Here is a 16,685-nt window from a genome sequence, read left to right on the forward strand (position 1 = left end):
AGATTTTTATATAAATGTGTGCACAGTAAAAATTATCAATCACTGTGTGTAAAGTTTTGTGTTCCACTCGCACTTGCTGGTTTTATTTCAGTGCCAGAAGATGGAATTTAATCCAATCTGTTGCTTTTTCTGCAATGCTAAAAAAGGTTTTTGCATACTGTTGTCTGGTTCACACCTACATCATGTCACTCCACTTTCAAAATTGGGGTTAGTTAAAAACCAAAAAAAGATTTTCATTCTTGCCCTAGGTGTCAACATTCCTCCACGATTCTCTACGTATCATCCAGAAAACATTCTATTGTAATATCAATACTTTCAGTCTCCAATTTCAAAAGCTACTTTCACTTGCCAACATGCACTCTAATTTGGTCATTGCAGTGCTTAAGAGCACAAAGCATAAAGGCAGCCATCTCTTAATAAGGCGAAACTGAATTTGTAATTGCTGCACTGCTACAGAGTTGAAGTATTAGGCTCAACCAGTAGGTTGACTTGTAAAGCGGCAAGTGTTTACTCTTTTTTAATCGCCTAATTTTTACAGTGTTTTTGCTACAGTCCCCACTTTGCTGTGCCTATTCTGCTACGATCCACTTTGGTTGCCCTTCTGCTACGGTCCAGTCCCCAGTTGGCTGTACGATTTTTGCTACGTTCCAGGCCCCCGTTTGTTGTCCCAATTTTCTCACAATTGGTATTCAAAGTGTGCTGCCCCTCATTGGTTGTGCGACTTGCTTCGTGTTGGCTAACTCATATTGTTCCAAGTTGATATTTAAATAACGATCAAACTTCAATGTCCGTGGTGTTGTTGAAAGTGTAAGTTTGTATTAATGAAAGTAGGCTACACGTTATATATCACTAGCACTGGGTCTATATTATCTCAGGTTTTTTATGTAGGTTGAATAATGGTTCAAACTTAATACTACTCTTCTGAAAGTTCTGATCAATATGATTGTTTATATCATAATAAAGTTCACAAAATATTCACTGTTCTTACCAATCACTTTGAATCAATTAAGTTTTGAAAGTAATATTCTTTAATTTAAAGCTTATTATCTTACTTACCACATTTCTTTGTAGATGGGATACTCAATGAAAGACAAACCAAATGACTTTGATGTCAATTTATTTTATATTATACTGTCTAATTCTACTCACTTTGCTTTGATTTTGTTCACTAACACAACATCCCATCCCTAATTACAACTTCAATGCACTATTGTACAGTTTCAAATTTCATCTATACGAGTAGACGTCCTTACTGCTTCAAGTCCAGACAGAGAAGAAGGATTCTCCGTATAAAAACTACGCATACCGGTTCACACAATGTTCATCCCCTCTCCGGTTCAAATCAGCGTCTTCACGATTAAATATAATTTGATTCTTTACTTATAATTGTCAAAATTTATCACGTTCACTATAATTGATTAATTTAAGTCTTTCTATTTTCTTTTATTATTTTTCTAAAGCTTTTTTATTTAAATTTTTAGCAACATGTGCTTTCTGACGTCATCAATAAGCAAGTCATTTTATCCCACAATTGGCTTTTCTGCGTAATATTATTTAGTACTTTTGTAAAACACGAATTTTGGTTATGTATAACTTATTTTAATTAGTTAAATTTGTTCCCGTATAAAGTTTAATATATTTCTCCGTTATTAATTAAATAAATCTCAATTCTGACAACATGTGATTCACTGACGTCACAGTCTGCCAATTCCCCGCGAATATTCAAATGTCGTAATTTGACCTGTCACATTTTGAGTAAATACTTTATTGACCAGAAATTACTTCCAAGCATTTTGTATTCGCTTCAAACATAATTCTTCAAATCATGATTAAAAAACTGTTACTGTTTTTGTTTGAGGTGAAAATTAACATTAGAAAAAGAAAAAATGGCATAAAACACTAAGCTACACTACACAGAGAGTTTGCATTTCAACTCTAGAGTTAATATAATATCTAACTAATAATATTTTCTGTGAAGTAATATTTGTATTTTGATATTATTTATTTTTGATAATCTTTATTGTCTTTTTGGCAATTATGTAAAATGTTTATTTTGTATGTGTTATTAATTTACATTTTAATTTTGTATAATAATATCCAGTTTTAATATAGCTTGGAAGTTTGTAATGATGTATTAAGTTAATTAACTTGGAAATATTGGTCTGACAACACATGCATAATAAAGAAATGAATAATTTATTGTCTTCCTCTCCTGTGATATTGTAAAATGTTTTTTAGTATTATTGTAGAGATTGATTTGTTGAGGATAAAAAAAGATATATTTGAAAATATTGATCCTCTTACTATCTTACAAATATAATTTTAAATTATAGTTGTTTTTCATGATTTTATGCTAATCAAGTAGATAAAGTTTTAAGATTCTGCATATAAATATTTTTATATAGTAACAAATCTTGTTATTTCTTCCTTTTTTTGTTCTTTCCTCCATAACTCAAAAGAAGTTTTAAACCATAAGAACAATGTTAATTGAACCACAAAATACTTTTTTGCCCTTATTTTTGTTTTGAAATTGTAGGACGTGTCCCATTTAAAATACATTATTAATCTACATTTAAATGTTTTTTTTTTATTTTTCTTGTATATGAAAATACACACAAATTTTACTTATTTTTGTTGTACTTTTGAGTATTTAAACTATGAAGTACAAAACATTTCAAGAATTCGTTCTGTTGTTTAATTAAAATTTAAAAACATTTAAAAGCACTTGGATCCATATTAATCATATCTTTAAAATGAGACATCTTCCATAATAGGAGGATGAAGAATAAGGGCACAGAAGTCTTTAAGCTGCTATGCAGCTGGTTCTTAAAGCAGCTGTTCGTTCACCAGGAGTAAATTGATGTGAGAGCTTCAGGAATTTTATAAAATTGTTTTATACAGAGAGAAGATAACTACTGAGTTTATTAAAAGTCTAGGAAAATAGCTACAATTTCAAAAGAATGTGATAGATGTGAAGAACTTTGGTCTGAATATTTCATTTCATTTCATTCATTCCAACGGCAAAACCAATGTTTACAAATCAAATCTATAACATGCAGATACTTAAATATACTAGTAACAGAATACTAGCATGCAAGCAGTATAAATACAAGCAGTATGCAACAACTTGAAAAGTATACTAAGTATAATAACAGCGATAAATATGTATATATAGTAACAAAAAACAATTAATTAAATACTATCTGTACGTATGCAAGAAATAAAAGACAAACCAATGTTTACAAATCAAAACCTATAACAAAGCAAACAATAAGTATACCAGCAACCGAAATTACATGCAGATATAACATACGAGCAAAGTATGTAACAACTTGAAAAATATACTAAGAATAATAACATCGATTTAAAATGCATATATAGTAACAAAAACAATAACAATCAATAAATACTATATGTACGTATGCAAAAAAAATAATAACAAATGAAGAATAGATACGGTAGGAAGTTTCATGTAGAGTCCTGCTGTGCGGCTTGTCAATACTCCTCTCCTTATGGTCGAAACCCCGTCGTGGAAGAGATCCAACCCGCCGCAGTGACGGTTGCCAATCCTCATCATCCTTGCAAGTGGACCATGGAAGTCATAGTTTCTTGAATATTGGCGCCTCCCAAACAAACTCCCTCGAACGAGTCCCCGATGGAATACAAAAATCACACTCGCGAAAGCAGCGACGGGCAGGTCCAGCTCCCCCCATATCAGCCGAATCAGCAACAAGACCATCCGCCACACAGCGCCTGGTCCGAAGATCTGGGAGAAGAAGCTCGGCCTGCAGCTCAGCAACAGGAATGTCTTCTAAACAGCAGTCCTCGTCGCAGTCCCACCAGTCTCAGGAATCTCCTTTGGACCGCTTTCCAGTTTGTCAACAAGACCCAGCTGGTTAGGGAGACCAAACAGGACTCGCATATTCCATAACTGGCGAACGAAGGATGAGTAGAGAGTCCTTAAGACTGCAGAGCTTGTCATTCCACGAGTAGACCTGTTGATGAATCCCAACATCCTATACGCTCTTCTGCACAGCTCATCGACATGGTCATTGAAGGAAAGATCAGCAGAGAAGGTAACACCCAAGTCCTTAATTTTGAATACTCTATCCAGAGGTTGACCATCCAGTGAATACTGAAAAATACTAGGTTGATGCAATCGACTGAAGGTCATTACAGAGCATTTGGACGAGTTTAGCTTCATGTTGTTAGTTCTACACCAATCCAGAACACCATCAAGACTCGACTGAAGCAGTGCAGAGTACGTCCCGGCTGGAGACCACCGTGTAGATTTTGACGTTGGTCAGCAAAAAGCAGGGCATCCACTTTCAGTATCGAAGTAATATCATTGATGAATACAGTGAAAAGATATGGGCCTAATAAGGAGCCCTGAGGGACGCCCGAGGATTGATGGAATTCCTGAGAAAGTGCACTAGGAAGCCTTACCAGCAAGCGCCGTTGCAGCAGATAGTCGCTCAGGCCAGGAGAGGAGTGGGCCGTGAATGCCATAAGCTTTGAGTTTTTGTCCAAGAATGTAGTGGTCAACCTTGTCAAAGGCTTTGGCAAAGTCAATAAAAGCCACGTCCAGCTGTTTACCAGACCCCATGTGTGGATAGTATTTTTTCTTCAAACAGAAGTAAATTGGTTACTGTGGATTTGCAGGCGGTAAAACCGTGTTGACTAGGACAAACTAGAGGTTTCAAGTATGGTCTCAAAGAGACAGTACGAAGCCCTTCAAACACCTTCCCAACAGCAGAGAGAATGGTAATGGGACGATAGTTTTCAACTTCTGAGAGGAACTACCACTCTTAAGTATAGGAACCACGTGTCCCACTTTAAGAATTTCAGGAAATATTCCATGCAGTAGAGATAGGTTAAATAGAGTGGTCAGGGGTTGAACTAAGATGTCTTTGCAGTGATACAAAAATGATGGAGGTACGTTGTCAGGGCCAGCACCCTTCATACATCAAGATTCCTCAAGACCTCTAAGACCTCCGAAGCAGAGAAAGATATAGCCGCCAAAGAAGAGTGTGTGTTGAAATCGAAGTGTGGAGCTGAAGTTACTGGCTGGAGAGAAGACAGAAGAAAAGAATTCTGAAAACATATTTGCTTTATCCTGCAGGTCCAATGAAGTGCGTCCACTAAGTGTGACAGTAGAAGGGACTCCGAGAGATTCAGTAGAAGTGCGGACAAAAACTCCAGAAGCTGTTGGGATTGTGCGGGATGGAATCCTTCAATATGGCTCAGATAATCCATGCGGCATCTACAACTAAGGTTCTTGCAAGCCTCACGCAGTATACAGAAGCGAGTGTAGTCCGTAGGTAGATAGGTAAGTTTATAAAGTTTGTGCGCAATCTTCTTTTGTATCACCAGGTTTAATGAGCTCCCTGGAAAACCATTTTGGGAAAGGGTGTGAGGTTCCCAGTCGTTTTAAGAGGGCTGCATTTAACACAAAATATCACCAAGCAATGAAACCAATCCTCCGAAGCTGTCTTGGACGTTGGTTGTAGCATAGACGAAGGAGAGATCCTCCGCTGAAAGCATCTCAGAAGCAGCATTCAAGTCACACTTGCGCAGGTTGGGGCAGGTGAAATAATCTAGCAGGAAGAGTCCCCTTCGTCCAATTGGAACGGAAAAGGCCAAAGGGGGATGGTGGGGATCAGCCTGAACCAGAACAATCATCAGCAGCAACCACGGAGACAAATTTTATGCTGCTAAATATTAGATCCCAAAGTGACTTGTCATGAAGTTCCGCATGTGATTAACCTGATCCGAAGGAGTGCCAACTCGGCAAGGTTCTCAAGAAGCTCCCCCTTTAGTTCTGTCCGCAGCGTTTTTGGTCGGAGATGGGGATATATCATAGGAGGGGACGTTGAAGTCACCCGCCAATATAAGAGAAGATAACGGCGAAGACGATACAATTTCGTCTACTGAACTGCAGTAAGTATCTCATAAGTAGATGCAGGCTGCCCAGGAGGGATATAGACACAGTTCAATATCAATTTATGAGCAGGTAGAGAGATAAAAAGACTTTCGATTGGCGAGTCATAAATAATCTCTTGGGGAATGTATGCTTTTATTGACTGCCACCATTACTCCACCACCAGAAGTTTTGCTGCTTGAATGGGCGTTTCTGTCCTTTCGATAGATTGTATAGCTGTCGGTCGATTGCGATGGCAGTTCAGAAGTAGACACATCAGGGGAGAGGTTAGTTCACACAGCAACAGAACGTCATAAACACTACACGCCCAAAGCATTTTTCAAAGTATGACAGCTTAGTTCTAATTCCATTGACCATTTTGGAAGTATAACGTTCAAACTAGTTTTGGCCGTTGGAAGTACTTAGTTTTTTTTTTTACAATCTTTGGGGATGCCGTTTAGATATTTGATGGTTAAATCTGGCTCGCCGGAATCAATACGGGACTTCAGAGTATCCCGCAGATCCGAGAGGTGCTGTCTTTCCTTCAAGGTGCGATCACGAGAGGGAAACGCCATCCAACTCATCTCCAGAGTCTCTTCGTTCTCTTGGTGCAAAGGTTTTGAAGAGTGTAAACGGCCCTCATTCTCAGACGAGAGGCAGACTTTATAGCTCGGGGGTTTATCTTTGGTTTGCTTTCCCAAGTCTGAAAAATCTAGCCCGGCCCATGACGCTCCAGACCACAACGTTCCAAGATGATATTGATAAGACTCTTATCGTGCTCCTTCGCAGCTGCCAGCACAGATGATTCGCATTCCTTAAGTCCGAGTACGAATCACGTTTACGTGTGCGGCGCTGTCTGTCGTTGATTTCCTCAAAGATATCCTCAACTGGAAGTCCCGGCCCTCTCCCTTAGCTGCAGCCTTTGGCTTTTTAAATCATTGACATCACTCTCGAGTTTATCGATTCGTGGCTCTAGGTAGCTAAATTTTGGCGCTCAAAATTGTTTTTATATCCTGAAGCCCCATCAGCAATACCTTAACCTCATCTTGGTTGCGAGAAGGGAGAATTTATTGAGTAGCTCATCCATTTTACTAAACTAGTATTTGAGATGGGTTCGAGTTGGCCGCGTAACAGTCAACACGTAGGCAGTGCCACTTTTTATTTACGTTACTGGCGTAATGGGAATATTCAGTTTTGTTTACTCCTACGCATTTTGATGTGGAACCAACTTTGGCAGTCTGAGTCGCACTGAAGTCCATCGTCCGTGTCAAGAACCTTTTTTTCATGCACACTCTGCACGCAGCACTGTCAGCCATGACGTGAGGATAGAAGCTTGACAATCAATGTTCAAACAGTATTTGATATAATGCAGAAGTCGTACGTTGACGAGTGATCAAAGATGGCAGTGGAAGAGAAAAAAAAAACTAGCGCAGGTCTGTCAGCAGATGCATCCGCAAGTTGACACTGGTGGACAGGTGATTGACAAACACTGATGTTGGGTTGAGTTGTAGAGAGGGGAACGGTGGAACATGAACCAAGAAGGTTATGTTGACATATTTTCCGTTATTGACAAGATATGGTAATACAATTTGTTAGTCCGCGAGTTGTTGTTATATGAGTGGCGTGTGCAGGTGGAATGTGATACACACATACAGCTTACGTGTCGCCAGGAATGCAATCCACACCATTGTCCACACAATAATACTAATAAACTTACTAGTTCAATAATACTATTCCAGATAGATTAAAAAAGCGCGGTCAATAATGAACAAGTTGTAACATACACTGGGAGCAGTGTTGCCAATCCACTTTTGGAAAATTCCCACCAGAACCTGAAAAAAAAATACCACCTATGAGCCCAAATTACCACCTTGCTTTAAAAGTATAATTTAGGCTACTAAAGTGTGTTATCGACATCGTATGACAGTCTATATTTTGTAAATGCAGGGTGTCTACCAAACTGAACGTATAAAATTCCCTGACTTTTTCCAGGTTTTCTAGGTTAGACACTCTTAAATGGCTTAACGAGCAGGATTTTTTATTGCATTGAATATGGTTGATTTTAGAGAGCATAATATCATAACTTTATTTGTAAAAAAATTAACTTTTTACTTTTTTACAGAGACAATTTTGCATGAAAAGTTAGTTTCAGAAAAAACAAATTTAACTTTCAATGAGCTTGGATCCATGCCAAAGTTTTTTAAATAGAAACTTGTAAACTGATAAAGCAGACATTAATTCATGCAATCCTGCTGTGATTCAAAGAAGGAGTAAAGGAATATAATATGTAAATGACTTCTAAAATTCTCACTGGATCAACCAGCTAAGCACAGGCTTTAGGTTTGAACATACTATAGGCCTACAAAGTATTATTTTAGGAAAGGCCTACCAAAACCAAACATGCAAGGCTTAAGCAAAAATACTTACAACACTCTTTTCATGATATCCTACCATCCAAAATAGGTTGTTACGATGTACAGTTTAATAAATTTGTATGATAAATCACATGAACTGTTTATGTGTTGTTCTAAAAAATCCACTTTTTTTTCCTTTAAACTCAACTTGTAGCTTTATGGAAAAAATTACACTAGATCACTGTCTTTTAAATGTGTTAACCACAAATTTTTTAATGTCAGGCAAAGTGCTAGGCACACATAGTCTTGAAATTAAAACCTTTAGAAGGCATATGCATTACCATGATGTGTTTAGCCTACTCTATAACTCAGGTTCAAATATTTATTTATATATAAAATATATATATATAATATACACACAAAATTTATTTCACAATATATCACTTGATGACCAAAATATGAATCACAATATATTTGGCTTATATTACACAGTTATTTAGTTTTTTAAAAGCCGAAATAATAAATAATAAGGGCCTAATTTCTTATTGCCATATATTTCTTGTGAGCATTTCCTTGGTAGGTTCAAATTCTAACACATCCACCGCTATTTCGGATTCCTTCCCTTGTACCCATCAATGAAACGACTGTTTCTGTTTTCAATTTGTTTCTGTCATTGGTTTTGCAATGCTTCAGTTCACTGGGAATATTCGTTCGACAGATGAATTTGAAAATGGCAGTATAAAAAGTAAGTTAAAACACTTTTTGTATTTCTGTAAACATAGCATCTCCCAGCGACTGTCTTTAGAGACTGAATACAGCCTTCCAATATTGCAAAGCAGACCTCATTTGCATCAAGTTTATGCTCCTTTGAAGTCTAGCAAAGCATGACTTTTCCACTGATTGTCGAGTTTTTTGGACATCAACAACTTTCTTCAGAACGGGAAATATCTGTTTAATGACATGAGCCAAAGACCTTACTTTGAAGGTTTGGGCACTTTTTGGCTCCAAGACACTGAGGACATCAAAAACTTCATCAGAAAAAAAATCAAATCTAGATTTGATTTGTGTGACCAAATTCCACATAGAAAGCTTAAAATACTTTTTAAAGAAAACTTCAATATCTTTCTTTTTCTGCATTTTTCTTTAATTCATTAAATGTTTCTGTTGCCTGAATGCTAAATATATTTGTTCTAATTGCAGGAAATGACGGGGGTTTGAATGCTCAATGGAACATGAATGGGTGTATTTTTAATGTAGTTTAAGTCCATGTAGTTTTGTACACAGATCTTGAAGCATCTGTGAACCTCTGGTCGCAATCTATGGAGAAGTGGTGTTTCGGATTGGAACATTACATTAAAATCTGTTAGCATACCAAGAACATAAGACATAAACTCCAAGTATAAGTAGATAAATTGGTTGTTCATAGCAGCTAAACATGCTATCCACTGTGTTTTGACGGGTCTTCGACCAGAAGCGGTCAGCAGGTAGGCCTTCAACGTTGAAATTGTTCAATCTCACTCTGTCAACGCAAGATTTTAATGACAGCCATCTGTTACTGCTGGTGATAGTATTTTGTGGATTTCCTCTTGAAAAAACTCTTGGAACTGTACAAAGGCAGACTGTCTCCCAAAACTTCTGCTGAAGTGAGCCCCAAGATTTCGGAGCAAATCCTCCACTGTCTTTGGTAACTTCATACATGCTTTACTTGCCGCCAGGTGGATCATGTGGCAAGAACACTTGACACATGCAATGTGAGGGATTTCTATTTTCAAAAGTGAAAAAACCGAATGATGCTGCCCACCATCACATTACATGTGTCAGAAACTAAATCCCACTAAGTTTTCAATGGGTATATTTTTGATTTCAGCGAGTTCATCATACCAGTGAATAATTCATCAGCAGTGCTAGATTTGACTTCAAACATTCAAATAAATTAGTTTTTGGCGTTCCAGTTACATCATCAATATAGATAACTGTGAGGGGGCACATTGATTAACTCGATGCCTGATCCGTTGTCTTCATCCATGATCAAGGAGAAAAACGATCCTGGTGCCCTTAGTTTTTGGTAAATCAATTCCATGAATGCGGGACCTAAGGCTTGTTTTTAATCACAGTTGTTGTTTTAGTGCGTTTCATACACAGTTTAGCAGCAATTTCTGAGTCCGGAAAGACCGATTTGCACAGCGGAATCAATGTATCCAGATCATCAGCGAAAAGGGCAGGTTGTATGTGGTTGCACATAGGCCGGCTAATTTTAATTCTGCTCGTTCTTTTGACACTTTTATCTGTGTAGTTCTTTGAACAATTTTTTTTTAAGTCTTTGTTAGTGGCTATCTCCTTGATTAATTTTAGGTGCTTGAGGGACTTTCCATGACGCACAATCTCTGTTTTTATGCGCCCCCCATGACTGCATCACAGACACTACAATATGCCATGTCTTGTACACGGTTCTTTCTTTGACTTTTTTTTGTAGCCAGTTTTTGAACTGGAAGGGGTCATTCAACCAGTTTGAATTGAATTTTCTTTCTTTTTTACTAGGCCTAATGGTGGCAGTCTCCATGGGTAAACCTAGACACAATTTTAGGCCATAGCAGCAGTTTTTGGTTGGGTGGTATTTGAAAGTTGAGTGTACGGCTAGGTCTGTATCAAGCTCAGTTTCCTTGCTACTAGCAGCAATATTAACCTGACAGTCCTCCTCACTAGAGCTTTGACCTAATGGTTCTGGATTCATCTGGATCTATTCCTAAGTCTTCGTACTCCATTGGATTGCAAGAGACATGAACTAGGCCAAATAGATTTTTTTGCTCGAATTCACCATGTGAGCTTTCTACAAACGACTTGCTCTGTCTACTTTCATCATCTTTGTCTTTTTTCTCATCTTCATCTTTCTTAGGCTTAGGCCTACCTTTAATTAATAAACTTATCCATCTTAGTAACTTAAGTTAGTCCAATTAGAGATTCATGTCAATAAAAGCTAGTTCAAAGTTAGATGGATTGTAAATGGAAAATGTAAATTAGTTAGGCAACACTAACTATAGTTAGGTGATGTTTGTTAAGCTTAGGGAAAACAATTATGAAGCAGAGCAGATAGGCTAGTTAGTCTAGGTATTACAAAGCATAAATAGGACTAGGTCGTTACCTAGCTATAGGCCCCTAATCATATTTACAAAACAATCAATGATTTGTATGAACTTAAAGCAGCCAAAGCTGAGCTCTCAAAAGTGTCATCTACACTCTAAAAATAATAGTCCCCAAGAAGAAAAATAGCATTGCAAAAAAGAGATCTACGTTCTTAAGTTATATGCACTATAAAAATAATGGTCCAAGGGAAAAGATTGGCCAAGCACTACTAACAGTTATGACATGAACACAATAAAAATAATGGGCTAGTCCGAGAAGAAAAAATATAGCTACATTTTTGTAGCCTAAACCTTGGGGCACAGTCTACACAATTTCACTACATACTTTTACTATTCTAGGTCCACGGATTAAAAATGCACGATAAAGAAAACTTGAAATCTTACGTATCTTGGAAAAACGTACTTAACTAAAAGCCAACTCACACGGCTATGAAATTTTATCATCCATTAAACTGATCAACTTATCTCAACTGAATAACTTCACTAGAAGAAATAAGAAAATAGAAAACCAAAAATTCAAGAGAAGAAGAACACTAACACTATTACTAACAGCATAGACTAAATATCCCTGGTAACTTGTTGTTGTTATCAATAAAAGACTAACTATGCCAACCGTCAATTTCTATCTTAGCATAGAGTATTAAAAACAACAACAATCTGAATACATATTGTAATATTATATCGATTGAATGTGTTGATGGGAAATCAATCAGGTTACCTGAAAGCGGAATTCTCAGTGTTCGTTGTTTTCCCTAATTAATTTAAAGTTACCAACCAACTTTTACCACCGGGGCAAAATTACCACCTGAAATTACCACCGAGACCTTAAAATTACCACAAATATGTGTAATTACCACCCGATTGGCAACGCTGACTGGGAGGACCAGTGAGGCAAAGGACATATACTACATTGAATACAACCATATCTTCACATATGGACTTTGTTTCATCACTAGACAAAACAAGAAATGACTAAGAGAGGTGTTTGTATTAATTTCACAAAGATAAGATGAAAAGTATTAGTATCCCTGACAAAACTAATTAAGTCATACAGAGTAGAGCAACATCTTATTAAAACAGTGAAAAACCATTAGTTATAAAGTATGAATCTGGAGAAAATAAATTACATTTAGGTACAAAATAGAATAGCAGATACTCTAAAAACTATTTGTGCAAACTGTGTAACATAATAAAAACTGTCAACTGATATGAATGTTGCAATTCCAAAATAATATTGATAAGGCTTTGCTCAAATTTTATTTTTCACTAACTTTTCTAATATGTGTATTTTACTAAAACTAAATGGTATAAAAATTCATAGTCCTTCCAGCTCTTTCAGAAGAAGTAGATTGATTTCGTGAATAGAAATATTAATAATTTGTTTCTTATGGGATTTAAACGTAATCCATATCTTGAAAATATTTCAAGAATACAAAAAATTATTAAAAAGTGATAAAGGCATTTCAAAAAATATATTTCCTCTAGGTCCATAAATAACAAAGTGAATCTAAAAAAAAAAAAAAAAAAAAAACGTCCACTTTATTGGAATAAAATGGCATACTGAGCTGGCCAATGAACTTGGTCAAGTTATTTATAAGAATCTTTGTACCAAATTCCAACTTGTTTGGGTTTTTTAACACAGTTTTTTATTTCCCAAAGGCACGTTATGTTGCATATATATATATACAGGCTGTTCACTAAAGAGTGTCACAAACTTCAGTGGGTGATAGTAATAACTCCTATAAAAAACGTCTTATAAAAATAGGTCAAGAAATGTGTCGTTTAGCCGCTACCTGCCATTTTGTTTTTTTTTTTTTTTAATAAATTAATATCTGTAGAACTAATAAAGCTACAGATGCAATCTGTGGTAGTCTGGACAAAGGTGTTGATTTTCCCTAGGACATGATCATTTGTTTTCTGCAGTTTGTAGAACTGCTGAAATTTTAAACTGGTTGGGTGTGCAAAAGGCTTAAGTACATGGTAACAAGCCGCTTCTTTGAAGAATAAAAATAAGAAGCACTAATCTGACCTATTGAAGTTAATTCTCTACCCCTATGTTGACATTTAGGGTTAGTGATGTGCTGCTCTTGATATCTATAGGATTGCCCATATGTAACAATTTGTTAAACCCAGTTTAGATTTTTTTGGCAGGTATAGACTATAAAAACATTATTTTAACAGTCTATGTTCATATGCACACTAAGTGGCATTCATAATTAAACAGTCAAGAGACTTAGTTTAGTCACAAGCTTTAGCAACAAGAGCATGGTTAACCCTTTTAGTGCCATTCAATTGAAGTGAACAAATGTTTTTTTTACTCGTTGTTTACTTTGTAGTAAAAACAAACATTTACTTGCAAAATAATAACAATATATTTTATTTATTGGACAAGTCATCAAATGAAATAACGAACACAATCCAACCAAAGAAAACAATCTTTACAAAAATGCAACTGAAACACTCTAGCTGTACCGGCTAAAGGTAGAGAAAGAATGAAAAATACTGGACTGAAAAATTTGTATTCTAACCACATAAGCCAGAATGGTGAAAAATAAAGAGAATAAAATGTGCTACAAGAAATCTGTAGCAGCGACTCCGGCACTTTCCGCACTAATACAGACTTGGCACTGAAAGGGTTAATTCTGTTGTTAATTTAATCGTTTACAGTCTCTAAATTAATGTGCAGAGAAATATTTATGTTATATTTGAAAGAGCTATAAATAAGTACTAATCTTTTATCGAGCTGATTTTTACAAATCCCTTCCTCCCCTGTAGTGGGAGAAAATAAATCTACCATCAAGTCAAGGGGATGGATTTTGTATGCAGCCATTCTATACTGATTTTTAAAGCATATTTTTCTATAGTAATAATTTTAATTTCATTGTTTGTAGCTCTTCAAGCCAGTTGTTTTTTTTACACTAAATGCATTCTGCCACGTATTATGTGATTTTTATTCAAATTTGCTTATTTTTAAAATAAGAGACCCATAAAATTATGTATTACCTTTCAATGGGGGAGCTTTGTGTGGTTAATCTTTGAAACACTGTCCAATACATAAGCCTGCTTGACAGGATACCAACAAAGATTGTATTTTTACAGTGTACAAAACTATCCATAACGAATACGCATTTAACGTAACTTCAGTATACGCAAACATTACAACACACTGAAGCGATGCACTAACTTACTAAACAACCACAACAGCTGATCAGAAACCACCACCTGTTTCTGATTCATTTTCATCCGCAAAGTGCATAGAGGAACAGCCAGATCTGGGTACTGTCGGCTCACTGTAGGTGTACTTTTAGAAAGTTTCAAATTGAAAAAGTTCAAAATAATTCCACAAGACATCACTATCTGTTAGACTGTCGCACCATGTACCATAATTGGCACATCACAGTAAAGGGAGAATTCATCTTGTGTAACAAACAGTAAGCATAGCAAAGATTTAACCCTTTGCACGCCATAAGCGAGTTACTTCGCATGCATAAAAGTCCGTACAGCGCCCATAGCGAGTTATACCGCGAACTACATTTTACAACATTAGATAGTTTAATAGTTGTCGAATTTGCCGCTAGATGGCAGAGAAAGTCACTTTTGCTGCCTAGTGCCATTAGCCAACGTGCCAACTGAACTTTTGAGGAGTATCAATTGGTAACAGCTGTTTCTTTCTATTCATGTTTGTTTCTCGTACTTCTCGCAACGCCCACAGCGATTATACTCGCCGCCATTTCGTGAAGTTCTATCTCTAGTGTTCCTGCTCACTGACAGTTTATGTTTTTACAGTTTTATTAGTTTATATTACGTTTAGTGCTTGTGAACTATTAAAACTATTGCTATAGTAATAACTATTTATTACTTTGACGTAACTTGTGAATATATTGCCATAATTATGGCTAACGCAGATGATCCGGACTTTGACGATTTCGTTCTTGGGGTTATGAACGCCAGGTTTTCAAGTGTAGTTGACGAAGCCGATGACACACGCACAATTTTAGAAGGTTTAGTTTTAGAAAAAGTTTAGTGAAGGACCTCGTTACAAGCAAACTGGCGCAACAAATGAGCAGACGGGGCTGCCGCAGTCGACCCACTCAAGGTCAAGGAACACCACCCGCTGAACGTTTGAACAAGAAACCACATTTTATTCAGAAGAGACCAAAAGGAACAGCAAGATGTGTGGTTTGTCTCAAAAAGGGCTTGAGAAAAGAAACTGTATACTTATGCAAGACATACAGACAGACAATCCAGCATTACACCCAGAAGTTTGTTTTGAGGCGTTTCATACTTTGGACGATTATTGTAAAAATAAAACGGAAAACAGTTTGTAAGATATCTTTTTACTGTTTTCCAAAATGTGTATTTATTTACTTATCACACATCATATCTAGTTCATGTACCTGTATACATTTGTAAAAATTATACAGTTTTATCAAAATAACGTTTTCATTTCATACCTACTGGTACTTAAAATAGAAAAATATCTATATTTCGTTTTAAAAATGCCCATAAAAGCATTTCAAGGTTTTTTATTCTTTAAATCAATTAATTACTTAAACAAATAAAAAAATGGCTTTACAGTTTTCAAAAAATTAAAATATTCAGTAATTTGGCGCTAGGTCAAAACATATACGTAATTACTTGGCGTGCAAAGGGTTAATTTATAATACAAACACAGTAACTTTAGTTATTCAACTAAAATTATTGCTTTAGTTTGTGAATACTGACTACAAAAAACAATGGTTTTAAACACTTTTTTATGTTTTATAAAACGATTATTTTCTTTTTAATGAAGAACATAATTAAGACATTGCATAATTAGTTTTTCATTTTCTGAAAATGTAAACATTATTTCTGTCTGTAAGCCCAGCCTTCAGGTTAAGCTGAGCACATTTAGGATTTAATAAGGATTTACTGAAGTTGGAAAGTGAATTAAATTACTGTTTTTTAGTCCAGATATATATTTCCACAATCTATATAGTTTTCACATTGCATTGTAGTTAAGCATTGTTCATTATCATACAGTTGTGATCACAATATTAATTAGATGAAATTCACATTAATACTAGTGCTGACATAGGATGGTTTACTATATTCAACCGTATTGCAATTATAAATCAAGCAACAGCTTTTTAGTTTTAAATAATTCAAGAAATAAATCGAAGTAAGAATTGAAAATGTAAACAATAAACGTATATCAAGTTTATTAAACGTACAAGCATAATAACTATTCATATATTTTGATAGAAAACTAAACCATTTCACTGCTGTTGA

Source organism: Homalodisca vitripennis, chromosome 5 (assembly GCF_021130785.1).
Source record: "Homalodisca vitripennis isolate AUS2020 chromosome 5, UT_GWSS_2.1, whole genome shotgun sequence".
NCBI lineage: Eukaryota > Metazoa > Arthropoda > Insecta > Hemiptera > Cicadellidae > Homalodisca > Homalodisca vitripennis.